This window comes from Pseudophryne corroboree, unplaced genomic scaffold (genome assembly GCF_028390025.1).
Source record: "Pseudophryne corroboree isolate aPseCor3 unplaced genomic scaffold, aPseCor3.hap2 scaffold_370, whole genome shotgun sequence".
Classification (NCBI taxonomy): Eukaryota; Metazoa; Chordata; class Amphibia; order Anura; family Myobatrachidae; genus Pseudophryne; species Pseudophryne corroboree.
The window spans coordinates 531,753-545,239 of NW_026970022.1; the positions used below are offsets into that span (position 1 = coordinate 531,753).

The 13,487-nt window shown below is 45.3% G+C and overlaps 10 non-coding genes across 10 annotated transcripts; 3 read left to right on the forward strand and 7 right to left on the reverse strand.

Annotated features, from left to right (window-relative positions):
- Positions 1–5,024: 5,024 nt before the first annotated feature.
- Positions 5,025–5,140, reverse strand: LOC135021644 (U5 spliceosomal RNA). The gene has a single exon (XR_010218867.1). It is a non-coding gene; the product is annotated as a U5 spliceosomal RNA (small nuclear RNA).
- A 275-nt stretch (positions 5,141–5,415) lies between these two features.
- On the reverse strand, positions 5,416–5,531 carry LOC135021608 (U5 spliceosomal RNA). The gene has a single exon (XR_010218832.1). It is a non-coding gene; the product is annotated as a U5 spliceosomal RNA (small nuclear RNA).
- A 286-nt stretch (positions 5,532–5,817) lies between these two features.
- LOC135021631 (U5 spliceosomal RNA) lies at positions 5,818–5,933 on the reverse strand. The gene has a single exon (XR_010218854.1). It is a non-coding gene; the product is annotated as a U5 spliceosomal RNA (small nuclear RNA).
- A 270-nt stretch (positions 5,934–6,203) lies between these two features.
- On the reverse strand, positions 6,204–6,319 carry LOC135021630 (U5 spliceosomal RNA). Its single transcript, XR_010218853.1, has one exon. It is a non-coding gene; the product is annotated as a U5 spliceosomal RNA (small nuclear RNA).
- A 144-nt stretch (positions 6,320–6,463) lies between these two features.
- LOC135021376 (U1 spliceosomal RNA) lies at positions 6,464–6,627 on the forward strand. Its single transcript, XR_010218629.1, has one exon. It is a non-coding gene; the product is annotated as a U1 spliceosomal RNA (small nuclear RNA).
- Positions 6,628–11,450: 4,823 nt separating this feature from the next.
- LOC135021647 (U5 spliceosomal RNA) lies at positions 11,451–11,563 on the reverse strand. The gene has a single exon (XR_010218870.1). It is a non-coding gene; the product is annotated as a U5 spliceosomal RNA (small nuclear RNA).
- A 286-nt stretch (positions 11,564–11,849) lies between these two features.
- Positions 11,850–11,966, reverse strand: LOC135021653 (U5 spliceosomal RNA). Its single transcript, XR_010218876.1, has one exon. It is a non-coding gene; the product is annotated as a U5 spliceosomal RNA (small nuclear RNA).
- A 270-nt stretch (positions 11,967–12,236) lies between these two features.
- Positions 12,237–12,352, reverse strand: LOC135021622 (U5 spliceosomal RNA). The gene has a single exon (XR_010218845.1). It is a non-coding gene; the product is annotated as a U5 spliceosomal RNA (small nuclear RNA).
- A 144-nt stretch (positions 12,353–12,496) lies between these two features.
- On the forward strand, positions 12,497–12,660 carry LOC135021397 (U1 spliceosomal RNA). Its single transcript, XR_010218649.1, has one exon. It is a non-coding gene; the product is annotated as a U1 spliceosomal RNA (small nuclear RNA).
- A 152-nt stretch (positions 12,661–12,812) lies between these two features.
- Positions 12,813–12,975, forward strand: LOC135021561 (U1 spliceosomal RNA). The gene has a single exon (XR_010218792.1). It is a non-coding gene; the product is annotated as a U1 spliceosomal RNA (small nuclear RNA).
- The last annotated feature ends 512 nt before the right edge of the window (positions 12,976–13,487 follow it).

The following is a 13,487-nucleotide window of genomic DNA, read 5'->3' on the forward strand; positions in this document are numbered from 1 at the left end:
GAAGCCTTGCCCCCGCACCGCTCCATCCCTGACTTGGAAATGGAGTGTTGCTGACCCCCCTCTCCCCCCCCCGCCCCGATTGACAGGCAGAGGCGATCGCATTCTCTGCGGGGTGCCGCAGAAAATGCAGGCACATGCGTATGCTGTTAGCAAATTTTGCAGTTGGATCGCTTATTGTGATTGCATTCCAACCTGAATCAGGCCCTATTACCTATCACAATGCGCTGCGGGCAGTACAAAATTGGGTTAATATAGGAGTAAAACTCCCAGACCTGTGCTCCTTAACTGTACCTGGTGGCTAGTGGAGCGGCTGCCCAGTAATCAGTGTCCACGCCAGTGCGCACACGGTCCACCCCCTACGGCCACGCTCCCCTTCATCAGCGGCCTCGTGATCCGGAAGGGCGGTGTGTGTGTGACTGACCTTAGGAAGAAACTGGAGCCTCCGCTGCAGTGACCCAGCAACCAGGGCACGGGAGTATACAGCGCCGCTGGGAGTGATGAAGCTGCAGTAAAGATGTCTATTAGACCTAGCCTGCTGCAGCCCTTGTAGATTCTCATAAAACAAGTTCTTCTTTTCTTGTCAAAATTAATAGCTAAGAATAGGCTGCCTGAGGCAGGCCCCTGTTAAGTGGCCTGCTACTGAAGGCACCAACTACAAACTGAGCTCCCTGTTCATGGAAGCGGGGTTATAGAGGAGGATGCGCTGAGCATCTTGGGAACAGTCAAAAGCTTTGAGCCGGTTGGTGCCTCAGATCAAGATCCTACTCTACACCCCAATGTGAATCCTTGTGGAGTCCAGTGTACCCCACAGAAGAAATTAATGTGTCACACCCATTGGCAGCAACCTTAGAATAGCTGCTGACGGGCACAATTGAGAAAGGAAGGGGGGGGGGGGGACATTTGAATCCAGCACATAGATGCAATTCAAATATGTAATTTGTACCTTCCTATTTTAAAATATAATGGATGAACCTCACCCTGTGAGAACAATCTTCATGATCAAGAGATCTCATATGCAAAATAAGTATGAGTTGGGATAGGGCTGGGGAGGGTGGCTGCTCGGGCAGCCCCTCCCCCGTCAAGTTAAGGAGATTCAACTGAGGACGCACAAGGGAACTCTCGTCTGGGGACACCAACTGCAGGGAGACCACATCTGTTCAGATGAACATGGGAGGGTGGAAGGCTGCCTAATATTGAAGCACCATCAAATATCAAACCATATGCAACAACTAGTACAAGCATTCCTGGGGGAAGGTCTGCAGAAGACGGATTTGCATACGGTGATGTCATCCAAGATGTGGGCCAAAGTTGGCTGGAACCCTCATCTGCATATGAAAAGAGAAAAGGGGCATGCAGGGCATGGCGGCCTTTTGCGGTGCTTGGATGACCCCTAGTTCGCATTAAACACCCCCACCCTCCTTTGGTGTGGGGCTCATGTTGGCCATGCCCCATCCCCTGAAGCATTCAAGCTGATTTCTTGCAGCAGCTGGGCACTGTAACAGCTCCAGAGCTGTTCTGTAAGGCAAGTAAAAGGGTGTGGGCCCTGCAGCACCACCTGTAGTTCGCATTGTGCGTTGGAAGGCACAAAGTAAGCAGACGGGAGGAGAAGTCAGGATAGTGCGCAAGGGCATCCTTTTCTCTTAGTCCGTAGAGGATGCTGGGGTCACATTAAGAACCATGGGGTATAGACGGGATCCGCAAGAGACATGGGCACTTTAAGACTTTCAAAGGGTGTGAACTGGCTCCTCCCTCTATGCCCCTCCTCCAGACTCCAGTTATAGGAACTGTGCCCAGGGAGACGGACATTTCGAGGAAAGGATTTATTGTTAAACTAAGGTGAGCATCTTACCAGCTCACACCTTAAGCATGCCGCAGAACGTGGCATTCAACAGAACACAAGCCAACGGCATGAACAATTGCAGCAAAAAGCTGACCAGAACCATAACATAACATGTGTATAACCACAAGTAATAACTGCAGACACAGTATGGACTGGGACGGGTGCCCAGCATCCTCTACGGACTAAGAGAAAAGGATTTACCAGTAGGTATTAAAATCCTATTTTCTCATACGACCTAGAGGATGCTGGGGTCACATTAAGAACCATGGGGTTATACCAAAGCTCTTGAACGGGTGGGAGAGTGCGTACGACTCTGCAGCACCGAATGACCCAACTTGAGGTTATCATCAGCCAAGGTATCAAACTTGTAAAACTTAGCAAAAGTGTTTACTAAATAGCTGCTCGGCAAAGTTGCAATGCCGAGACTCCCCGACCAGCTGCCCAGGATGAACCCACCTTTCTAGTAGAATGGGTCTTCACCTAATTCAGTAATGGCAATCCTGCCATGGAATGAGCATGCTGAATCTTACCACAGATCCAGCGCATAATGGTCTACATGGAAGCAGGACACCCAATCCTGTTGGGAGCATACAGGACAAACAGAGCCTCTGTTTTCCTAATCTGAACCGTTCTGGTGACATAAATTTTCAAAGTTCTGACCACAGCCAGAGACTTTGACTCAACGAAGGTGTCAGTGGCCAAAGGCACCATGTGGAAAGATGAACCACCTTCGGCAGAAATTGTTGACGTGTCCTCAATTCTGCTCTATCTTCGTGAAAGATCAAATAAAGGCTCTTGTGATACTGCATGGTTTGTACTGTTTTCCATGTGCTCCCAGATCTTTCAAGCAAGTAGCATGGTCAAGAAAGTTCTGTTTGAAAAGAAACAACATTTACTGTCATTGTTATAGAATTTGGGAGAAAAAACAAGAAGAAATCTGCACTGTTGACGCACTGGACAGAATGAATGAATCATAAAATATAACCTTTATTAAGTATGTATTAAAATTGGATAAATATTAATATTATTATCCCAAACTGCAGTGAAACATAAATGTTAAAATCACAGAACTAACATACATGTGCATAAGAAGAATAAAGAGATGTGAAAAAAAGGTTTAAAAAGCGTGTCCGTGTGTGATTATTTTTGAAGGCACAACCCTGGCGGGGTTGTTTATATAGATATATATGTTGCTAATAATCACTTTCTAGCGTAATGTTATTAAATAGCTGTTAGTATCTATGTCGTCAGGTACCACTGGGTCGTATCCTATATACTCCCTTCACTCAATAGGGGTTACCTCCCGGGAAGCCATCCCCATTGGCGAATTTGTGGGGGTGATTGAGTATAACCGGTAAGCTAACCTCCAATTTGTGGGGTGCTTAGGTAGATGGGGATCACTTATTTCTCTGTGTCCCCTAAGACTATATTCCTAAATTCAATACCACAGGGGGATAGCTTTCTATATCGGATAAGGAATCACTTGATAGGGAAATCTCTATGGATCATGGAAAGATCATATTTATTAATATCCAAACTAAAAAAATGATGAATAGCTTTAATTTAGCTGTTTAGATATAGTTAATTGGCGAGATATACCAACAGGTGCGGTTGCCTTAAGGAATATGGCAATTCCAATATAAATAGCAGCCCTCCTTCATATAATCAGCCAGATCTTATTAAATCTGGTCCAGATATAGCCGTTCAGATATACTTAATTGACAACATATATCAATCGGTGGGGTTGCCTTAAGGAATATAGCAATTCCAATTCTCATATAAATAGCAACCTTCCTTCATATATTCAGCCAGATCTTATTTAATCTGATCTAGGCGTAGGCAATAATGCTTTCCTTAGAGGTATAGCCACCTCAATTCTTATTAAGAAGCAAAGTGTCTGTCATAATGGTTTATCCAATTCATCTAAGAAATAATATATTCCATGTGTCAGAGATTCATTACTCTCTATTTACACTGTTAAAGAGTTAATTCTTATTATGTTACAGTGTAATGAAATTATCATATAGGGAGATGTGGCAATTCCATGTGCTATATATATAATAACCCTTAGTGGTCCAGATTCCACAATGAGGAATTTTCTTATAAACCGCTGAAACACACAGCTGTTTGACTGACTTCCAAATATATCTATCTCACTTTGTAACAGTCTTATGATAGAGAAACTGTTACATATTCGGTCACTTAGTTATCTAAAGGTAAACAGACTCAGTGTGAGGGTAATATAATATATCAAATGCGCTGTCAATAATCGTGGTAACTGGTGTAATAATGTGGTATATTGAGTATGCTAGTAAGGCATATAACTGCTCTCCAGCCTTTAAGTGTTACCAATCAATTTGTTACACTGTAAAGGATTTATGGTGTCCTGTTAGGACATGCAGCTGCTAGGCTGACTCAAAGATTTATCCATTTGTAACAATTATGTAACAGTTATATACATGTTACTGGTATTACATAGAAATAGTATGACACAGGCCAGCAGTCCCATGTGTCTAGATTCCACAATAGGAGATTTTCTTTGTCTTATAAACTGCTGGAACACACAGCTGCTAGACTGACTTCAAATATATATATTACTTTGTAACAGTCTTATAGTAAAGAGACTGTTACACACTGTCATTTAGTTATCTCAAGGTTAGCAGATTCTGTGTGAGGATAGTGTTCTGTTAGAACATGCAGCTGCTAGGCTGACTCATAGAAAATGTATCCATTTGTAACAAATGACACATACAGCATTAAATTAATATCTATAGCAGCCCATGTGACATCTCTACTCTTATCATAATTGTCTGGTTATTGCCAATCTGGACAGCAGGAGTGATATATATTCACTAGTCCCAATATCCCATCATATAAATATACCCACACTGATATACTTTCTTATCAAGAGTTATTAGTAGCTATCTGTATGCACTTTAGACATTGTAATTGCTAAGTGACATCATATCTAGTGTATTCCTTTCTTATAGCTCAGCTTCTATTCCCTATTAGTGGAGACTAACAGCTAACATCATAATCATATATTTTTGTTTTATAACATTTCACATGAGTCAAATACACGCGGACACGCCGTGCCCTACACATGTGTTTCACTGCATCTATGGCAACTTACATTAAAGCTAACAAGAAAGCACACTCGTTCTGTCTTTAAACTGATAAAAGAAACCCCAATAATATGGGGCATGCAAAAATTGAGATAAAACTCAGTTTTGCTCCTCTCCACGGAAATCTTTAATAAAAGGCGAAATATTTGTTAGTTCTGAAGAGAAACCAGAGCATGACCAAGATTCCACCTGTCGCCTGAGTGCCATGCCAGCAGTTCTCATTGAGCTCAAAGTGAGCACCCAATTTGAAAGAAAGAAAGCAGATTTCTCACCAGGCTTCCCCTAGCTATAAACATGGTTTGTACTCTTTTCCATGTGTTCCCAGATCTTTCAAGCAATTAGTATAGTCAAGAAAGTTCTGTTTGAAAAGAAACAAACATTTACTGTCATTTCTATGCAAATGAGCTTACATTAAAGCACACTCGTTCTATCTTTAAACAGATAAAATAAAACCCCAATAAGATGGGGCATGCAAAATTTGAGATAAAACTCAGTTTTGCTCCTCTCCACGGAAATCTTTAGTAAAAGGCGAAAGATTTGTTCGTTCTGAAGAGAAACCAGAGCATGACCAAGATTCCACCTGTCGCCTGAGTGCCATGCCAGCAGTCCTCATTCAGCTCAAAGTGAGCACCCAATTTGAAAGAAAGAAAGCAGATTTCTCACCAGGCTTCCCCTTGCTATAAGCATGGTTTGTACTCTTTTCCATGTGCTCCCAGATCTTTCAAGCAAGTAGCATGGTCAAGAAAGTTCTGTTTGAAAAGAAACAGACATTTACTATCATTGTTATACAAATAAACTTACATTAAAGCCAACAAGAAAGCACACTCGTTCTGTCTTTAAACTGATAAAAGAAACCCCAATAATATGGGGCATGCAAAAATTGAGATAAAACTCAGTTTTGCTCCTCTCCACGGAAATCTTTAATAAAAGGCGAAAGATTTGTTCATTCTGAAGAGAAACCAGAGCATGACCAAGATTCCACCTGTCGCCTGAGTGCCATGCCAGCAGTCCTCATTCAGATCAAAGTGAGCGCCCAATTTGAAAGAAAGCAGATTTCTCACCTGGCTTCTCCTTGCTATAAGCATGGTTTGTACTGTATTCCATGTGCTCCCAGATCTTTCAAGCAAGTAGCATGGTCAAGAAAGTTCTGTTTGAAAAGAAACAAACATTTACTGTAATTTCTATGCAAATGAGCTTTCATTAAAGCACACTCATTCTATCTTTAAACCGATAAAAGAAAATCCAAAAAGATGGGGCATGCAAAAATTGAGGTAAAACTCAGTTTTGCTCCTCTCCACGGAAATCTTTAGTAAAAGGCGAAAGATTTGTTCGTTCTGAAGAGAAACCAGAGCATGACCAAGATTTTCATCTGAAAATATGTGTTCTCCCTGCAGTTGTTGTCCCCAGATGAGAGTTCCCTTGTGCTGCCTCAGTTGAATCTCCTTTACTTGACAGAGATGTGCCTGAGCAGCGGCCCTCCCCAGCCCTATCCCAAATCATACTTATTTTGCATAGGAGATACCATGGTCATGAAGATTGTTCTCCCAGGGTGAGGTTCATTCATTGCATTCTGGGTATGCTGACCCCTGTGATTTCCCCAAATGTGGGAAACTCGACTGCATTATTTGTGGTAATGGGGGACTGTGTTTGTGCTTTCCTCTGGTCAGCTCTGGTAAAAGTCAGATTTCTTTGTCTCAGATCTTCCTCTAGCCTTGTTCTTCTTTCGAGAGTTCCCTTGTGCTGCCTCAGTTGGATCTCCTTCACTTGACAGGGGGTGCCCGAGCAGCAATCCTCCACAGCTCTAGCCCAACTCCTACTTACCTGCCAGGTGAGATACTATGATCTTCACTGTTAGGGCAATCAGGATGTGGAATTCCCTGCCAGGGAAGGTGGTAATGGCGGACTCTGTAATTGGATTTAAAAAAGGAATGGATACATTTCTGAATGAAAAAGCTATCTAAGGTTATAATACTTAAAATATCAACATGGTTAATCCGGGGGTACCATGAGTTATAGTAGCTAACTAGTCATAAAACATTATTCAGCAAGTATGTAGAATCATCACAACTTAAAACAGGTTGAACACGATGGGCAATTTGCCTCTATTCAACCTCAAAAACTATGTTACTATATGTTACTATATTACTATGTTACTGTAGTATACAGAAAACCAAAATGCAATGAACAGTGATAGTGAGCACTGATGAGGATACTAGAACTGACACTGAGCAGCAAGATGCAGCACTGGACTATTAGTAATGTACTGTAGTATGCTGAGCACCACAATGCAGCACAAGACAATGAGCAGTGATACTGAGCACTGATGAGGATACTACTGAGAACTGACACTGAGCAGGAGAGACACACTACTAGTATTACTGAGCAGCAATAAGTAACCACTGATACTGAGCACTGATATTGAGATTTCCACTGAGAGAACATAGCCACGTCCATTCCGCTCTATCTTCAAAGCACGAGTAAAAATGGCGGCAACAAGCAGCTCTTTATATGGAATCCGAATCTCGCGAGAATCCGACAGCGGGATGATGACATTTTCCCTTGTTCAGGTTTTCCGAGTCAGGCGGGAACAACCGAGCCTGCCTCGGACCAGTGTAAACAACGTGGAGTTCGTGGGGAATTCGGTTCTCGGAGAACCGAACCCGCTCCTCTCTACCTTATACCCATCAATTTTTTTATTTTCAATCTAAGCCCCTGCAGTTTTCTGTAAGCATCTGCTTCGCTATGATGATCAACAAGTCACAAGGGCAAACACTCAGGGCTTGAGGCGTAGATCTTAGGACCAGCTGCTACAAGCATGGCAGAGGTGTCACTATCACTGGTGACACCCAGAGAGGTGGCGAGGGAGATTGTAATGCAGTGCGCGCAGATAAGCAGCGCAATGGTAAAAAGGAGGCATGGTTTCATAGGTAGGGGCGTGGCCTGGTGGCCTGAATCTACATTTTGTTGCTCCGGGTGTCCCGGGGGTTGGGGGCTGCACCCGGGGACTAGTGTGTGAGCAGTGCTGGCTCCTGCACAGTGAAAGGGCATGGCCACCCAGCATGACGCCTCCCTTCTTGACCATGCTGTAATTGCAGTCGCACTGCAGTTCAGCGTGATCATAAAAAATGGTGTAGCCTCCTGCTGGTGCAGACTGTATGTGCGCGCAGGAAGCCGCCACCATTTTTGTGATCACAGCGGCTGAATGTGATGTCATACAGCCGCTGTGACCACGCCCCCTGTGTCTCCTCCGTTGCAGACCCCATTTTGAAGCCTTGCCCCCGCACCGCTCCATCCCTGACTTGGAAATGGAGTGTTGCTGACCCACCTATCCCCCCCCCCGCCCCGATTGACAGGCAGAGGCGATCGCATTCTCTGCGGGGTGCCGCAGAAAATGCAGGCACATGCGTATGCTCTTAGCAATTTTTGCAGTTGGATCGCTTATTGTGATTGCAATCCAACCTGAATCAGGCCCTATTACCTATCACAATGCGCTGCGGGCAGTACAAAATTGGGTTAATATAGGAGAAAAACCCCCAGACCTGTGCTCCTTAACTGTACCTGGTGGCTAGTGGAGCGGCTGCCCAGTAATCAGTGTCCACGCCAGTGCGCACACGGTCCACCCCCTACGGCCACGCTCCCCTTCATCAGCGGCCTCGTGATCCGGAAGGGTGGTGTGTGTGTGACTGACCTTAGGATGAAACCGGACCCTCCGCTGCAGTGACCCAGCAACCAGGGCACGGGAGTATACAGCGCCGCTGGGAGTGATGAAGCTGCAGTAAAGATGTCTATTAGACCTAGCCTGCTGCAGCCCTTGTAGATTCTCATAAAACAAGTTCTTCTTTTCTTGTCAAAATTTATAGCTAAGAATAGGCTGCCTGAGGCAGGCCCCTGTTAAGTGGCCTGCTACTGAAGGCACCAACTACAAACTGAGCTCCCTGTTCATGGAAGCGGGGTTATAGAGGAGAATGCACTGAGCATCTTGGGAACAGTCAAAAGCTTTGAGCCGGTTGGTGCCTCAGATCAAGATCCTACTCTACACCCCAATGTGAATCCTTGTGGAGTCCAGTGTACCCCACAGAAGAAATTAATGTGTCACACCCATTGGCAGCAACCTTAGAATAGCTGCTGACGGGCACAATTGAGAAAGGAAGGGGGGGGGGGGGGACATTTGAATCCAGCACATAAATGCAATTCAAATATGTAATTTGTACCTTCCTATTTTAAAATATAATGGATGAACCTCACCCTGTGATAACAATCTTCATGATCAAGAGATCTCATATGCAAAATAAGTATGAGTTGGGATAGGGCTGGGGAGGGTGGCTGCTCGGGCAGCCCCTCCCCCGTCAAGTTAAGGAGATTCAACTGAGGAAGCACAAGGGAACTCTCGTCTGGGGACAACAACTGCAGGGAGACCACATCTTTTCAGATGAACATGGGAGGGCGGAAGGCTGCCTAATACTGAAGCACCATCAAATATCAAACCATATGCAACATCTAGTACAAGCCTTCCTGGGGGAAGGTCTGCAGCAGACGGATTTGCATACAGTGATGTTATTCAAGCAGTGGGCCAAAGTTGGCTGGAACCCTCATCTGCATATGAAAAGAGAAAAGGGGCGTGCAGGGCATGGCGGCCTTTTGCAGTGCTTGGATGACCCCTAGTTCTCATTAAACACCCCCACCCTCCTTTGGTGTGGGGCTCATGTTGGCCATGCCCCATCCCCTGAAGCATTCAAGCTGATTTCTTGCAGCAGCTGGGCACTGTAACAGCTCCAGAGCTGTTCTGTAAGGCAAGTAAAAGGGTGTGGGCCCTGCAGCACCACCTGTAGTTTGCATTGTGCGTTGGAAGGCACAAAGTAAGCAGACGGGAGGAGAAGTCAGGATAGTGCGCAAGGGCATCCTTTTCTCTTAGTCCGTAGAGGATGCTGGGGTCACATTAAGAACCATGGGGTATAGACGGGATCCGCAAGAGACATGGGCACTTTAAGACTATCAAAGGGTGTGAACTGGCTCCTCCCTCTATGCCCCTCCTCCAGACTCCAGTTATAGGAACTGTGCCCATGGAGACGGACATTTCGAGGAAAGGATTTATTGTTAAACTAAGGTGAGCATCTTACCAGCTCACACCTTAAGCATGCCGCAGAACGTGGCATTCAACAGAACACAAGCCAACGGCATGAACAATTGCAGCAAAAAGCTGACCAGAACCATAACACAACATGTGTATAACCACAAGTAATAACTGCAGACACAGTATGGACTGGGACGGGTGCCCAGCATCCTCTACAGACTAAGAGAAAAGGATTTACCGGAAGGTATTAAAATCCTATTTTCTCATACGACCTAGAGGATGCTGGGGTCACATTAAGAACCATGGGGTTATACCAAAGCTCTTGAACGGGTGGAAGAGTGCGTACGACTCTGCAGCACCGAATGACCCAACTTGAAGTTATCATCGGCCAAGGTATCAAACTTGTAAAACTTAGCAAAAGTGTTTACTAAATAGCTGCTCGGCAAAGTTGCAATGCCGAGACTCCCCGACCAGCTGCCCAGGATGAACCCACCTTTCTAGTAGAATGGGTCTTCACCTAATTCAGTAACGGCAATCCTGCCATGGAATGAGCATGCTGAATCTTACCACAGATCCAGCGCATAATGGTCTACATGGAAGCAGGACACCCAATCCTGTTGGGAGCATACAGGACAAACAGAGCCTCTGTTTTCCTAATCTGAACCGTTCTGGTGACATAACTTTTCAAAGTTCTGACCACAGCCAGAGACTTTGACTCAACGAAGGTGTCAGTGGCCAAAGGCACCATGTGGAAAGATGAACCACCTTCGGCAGAAATTGTTGACGTGTCCTCAATTCTGCTCTATCTTCATGAAAGATCAAATAAAGGCTCTTGTGATACTGCATGGTTTGTACTGTTTTCCATGTGCTCCCAGATCTTTCAAGCAAGTAGCATGGTCAAGAAAGTTCTGTTTGAAAAGAAACAAACATTTACTGTCATTGTTATGCAAATAAACTTACATTAAAGCTAACAAGAAAGCAAACTCGTTCTGTCTTTAAACTGATAAAAGAAACCCCAATAATATGGGCATACCTCCCAACTTTGTCGGCTCGCAAAGAGGGACACACGCGCGGCGAAGTCGCGCGCGCTCCCAAAAAGGGTGTGGCCTAAGTAAAAGGGGGCGTGGCTTCGCGGGAGGACCCGCGATCGCGAGTCACGCCCCCGTTTTCGGCACTGAGCGGGCATGCCCAGCGCTCTGTGAGCCGCTGGCATGCCACCTCTCCCTCTGACTTCAGTGAATAGACGCTGTGCGCATGCGCACAGCGTCTATTCACCGCTGCTCTGCTAAGCAGGGCAGCGACAGACAGAGCCTCCCAATTGTCCTCCCCACCGCGGGACACTGCGGCCCGCAGGTGGGACAGCGGGACAGTCCCCAAAAAACGGGACTGTCCCGCGAAAATCGGGACAGTTGGGAGGTATGATATGGGGCATGCAAAAATTGAGATAAAACTCAGTTTTGCTCCTCTCCACGGAAATCTTTAGTAAAAGGCGAAAGATTTGTTCGTTCTGAAGAGAAACCAGAGCATGACCAAGATTCCACCTGTCGCCTGAGTGCCATGCCAGCAGTCCTCATTCAGCTCAAAGTGAGCACCCAATTTGAAAGAAAGAAAGCAGATTTCTCACCAGGCTTCCCCTTGCTATAAACATGGTTTGTACTCTTTTCCATGTGCTCCCAGATCTTTCAAGCAATTAGTATGGTCAAGAAAGTTCTGCTTGAAAAGAAACAGACATTTATTGTCATTGTTATGCAAATAAACTTACATTAAAGCTAACAAGAAAGCACACTCGTTCTGTCTTTAAACTGATAAAAGAAACCCCAATAATATGGGGCATGCAAAAATTGAGATAAAATTCAGTTTTGCTCCTCTCCACGGATAATCTTTAATAAAAGGCGAAAGATTTGTTCGTTCTGAAGAGAAACCAGAGCATGACCAAGATTCCACCTGTCGCCTGAGTGCTGTGCCAGCAGTCCTCATTCAGATCAAAGTGAGTGCCCAATTTGAAAGAAAGCAGATTTCTCACCTGGCTTCTCCTTGCTATAAGCATGGTTTGTACTGTATTCCATGTGCTCCCAGATCTTTAAAGCAAGTAGCATGGTCAAGAAAGTTCTGTTTGAACATAAATAAACATTTACTGTCATTTCTATGCAAATGAGCTTACATTAAAGCACACTCATTCTATCTTTAAACCGGTAAAAGAAACCCCAAAAAGATGGGGCATGCAAAAATTGAGATAAAACTCGGTTTTGCTCCTCTCCACGGAAATCTTTAGTAAGAGGCGAAAGATTTGTTCGTTCTGAAGAGAAACCAGAGCATGACCAAGATTTTTATATGAAAATATGTGTTCTCCCTGCAGTTGTTGTCCCCAGATGAGAGTTCCCTTGTGCTGCCTCAGCTGAATCTCCTTTACTTGACAGAGATGTGCCTGAGCAGCGGCCCTCCCCAGCACTATCCCAAATCATACTTATTTTGCATAGGCGATACCATGGTCATGAAGATTGTTCTCCCAGGGTGAGGTTCATTCATTGCATTCTGGGTATGCTGACCCCTGTGATTTCCCCAAATGTGGGAAACTCGACTGCATTATTTGTGGTAGTGGGGGACTGTGTTTGTGCTTTCCTCTGGTCAGCTCTGGTAAAAGTCTGATTTATTTGTCTCAGATCTTCCTCTAGCCTTGTTCTTCTTTCGAGAGTTCCCTTGTGCTGCCTCAGTTGGATCTCTTTCACTTGACAGGGGGGTGCCCGAGTAGCGACCCTCCCCAGCTCTAGCCCAACTCCTACTTACCTGCCAGGTGAGATACTATGATCATGAAGGTGCTTCTCCCAGGGCAAGGCTCACCCATTGCACTCTGGGTGTGGTGCCCCTGCGATTTCCCCAAATGTGGGAAGCTTGACTGCATAATTTGTGTTTCCCCTGGTCGGCTCTCGTATAATTCAGATCTCTTTGTCTCAGGTCTCTCTCCAGCCTAGTTTGCTGTCTGTTTCCACTTCTTTTTTCATGAGCCCCTCCCTTTTATACCCTTGTGCACTATCCTGACTTCTCCTCTTGTCTGCTTACTTTGTGCCTTCCAATGCACAATGCAAACTACTGGTAGTGCTGCAGGGCCCACACCCTTTTACTTGCCGTACAGAGCAGCTCTGGAGCTGTTACAGTGCCCAGCTGCTGCAAGAAATCAGCTTGAATGCTTCAGGGGCTGGGGCATAGCCAACATGAGCCCCACACCGAAGGAGGGTGGAGGTGTTTAATGCGAACTAGGGGTCATCCAAGTGCCGCAAAAGGCCGCTATGTCCTGCACGCCCCTTTTCTCTTTTCATATGCAGACGAGGGTTGAAGCCAACTTTGACCCACTGCTTGGATGACATCACCGTATGCAAATCCATCTGCTGCAGGCCTTCCCCCAGGAATGCTTGCACTAGTTGTTGCATTTGGTTTGTTGTTTGGGGGTGCTTCA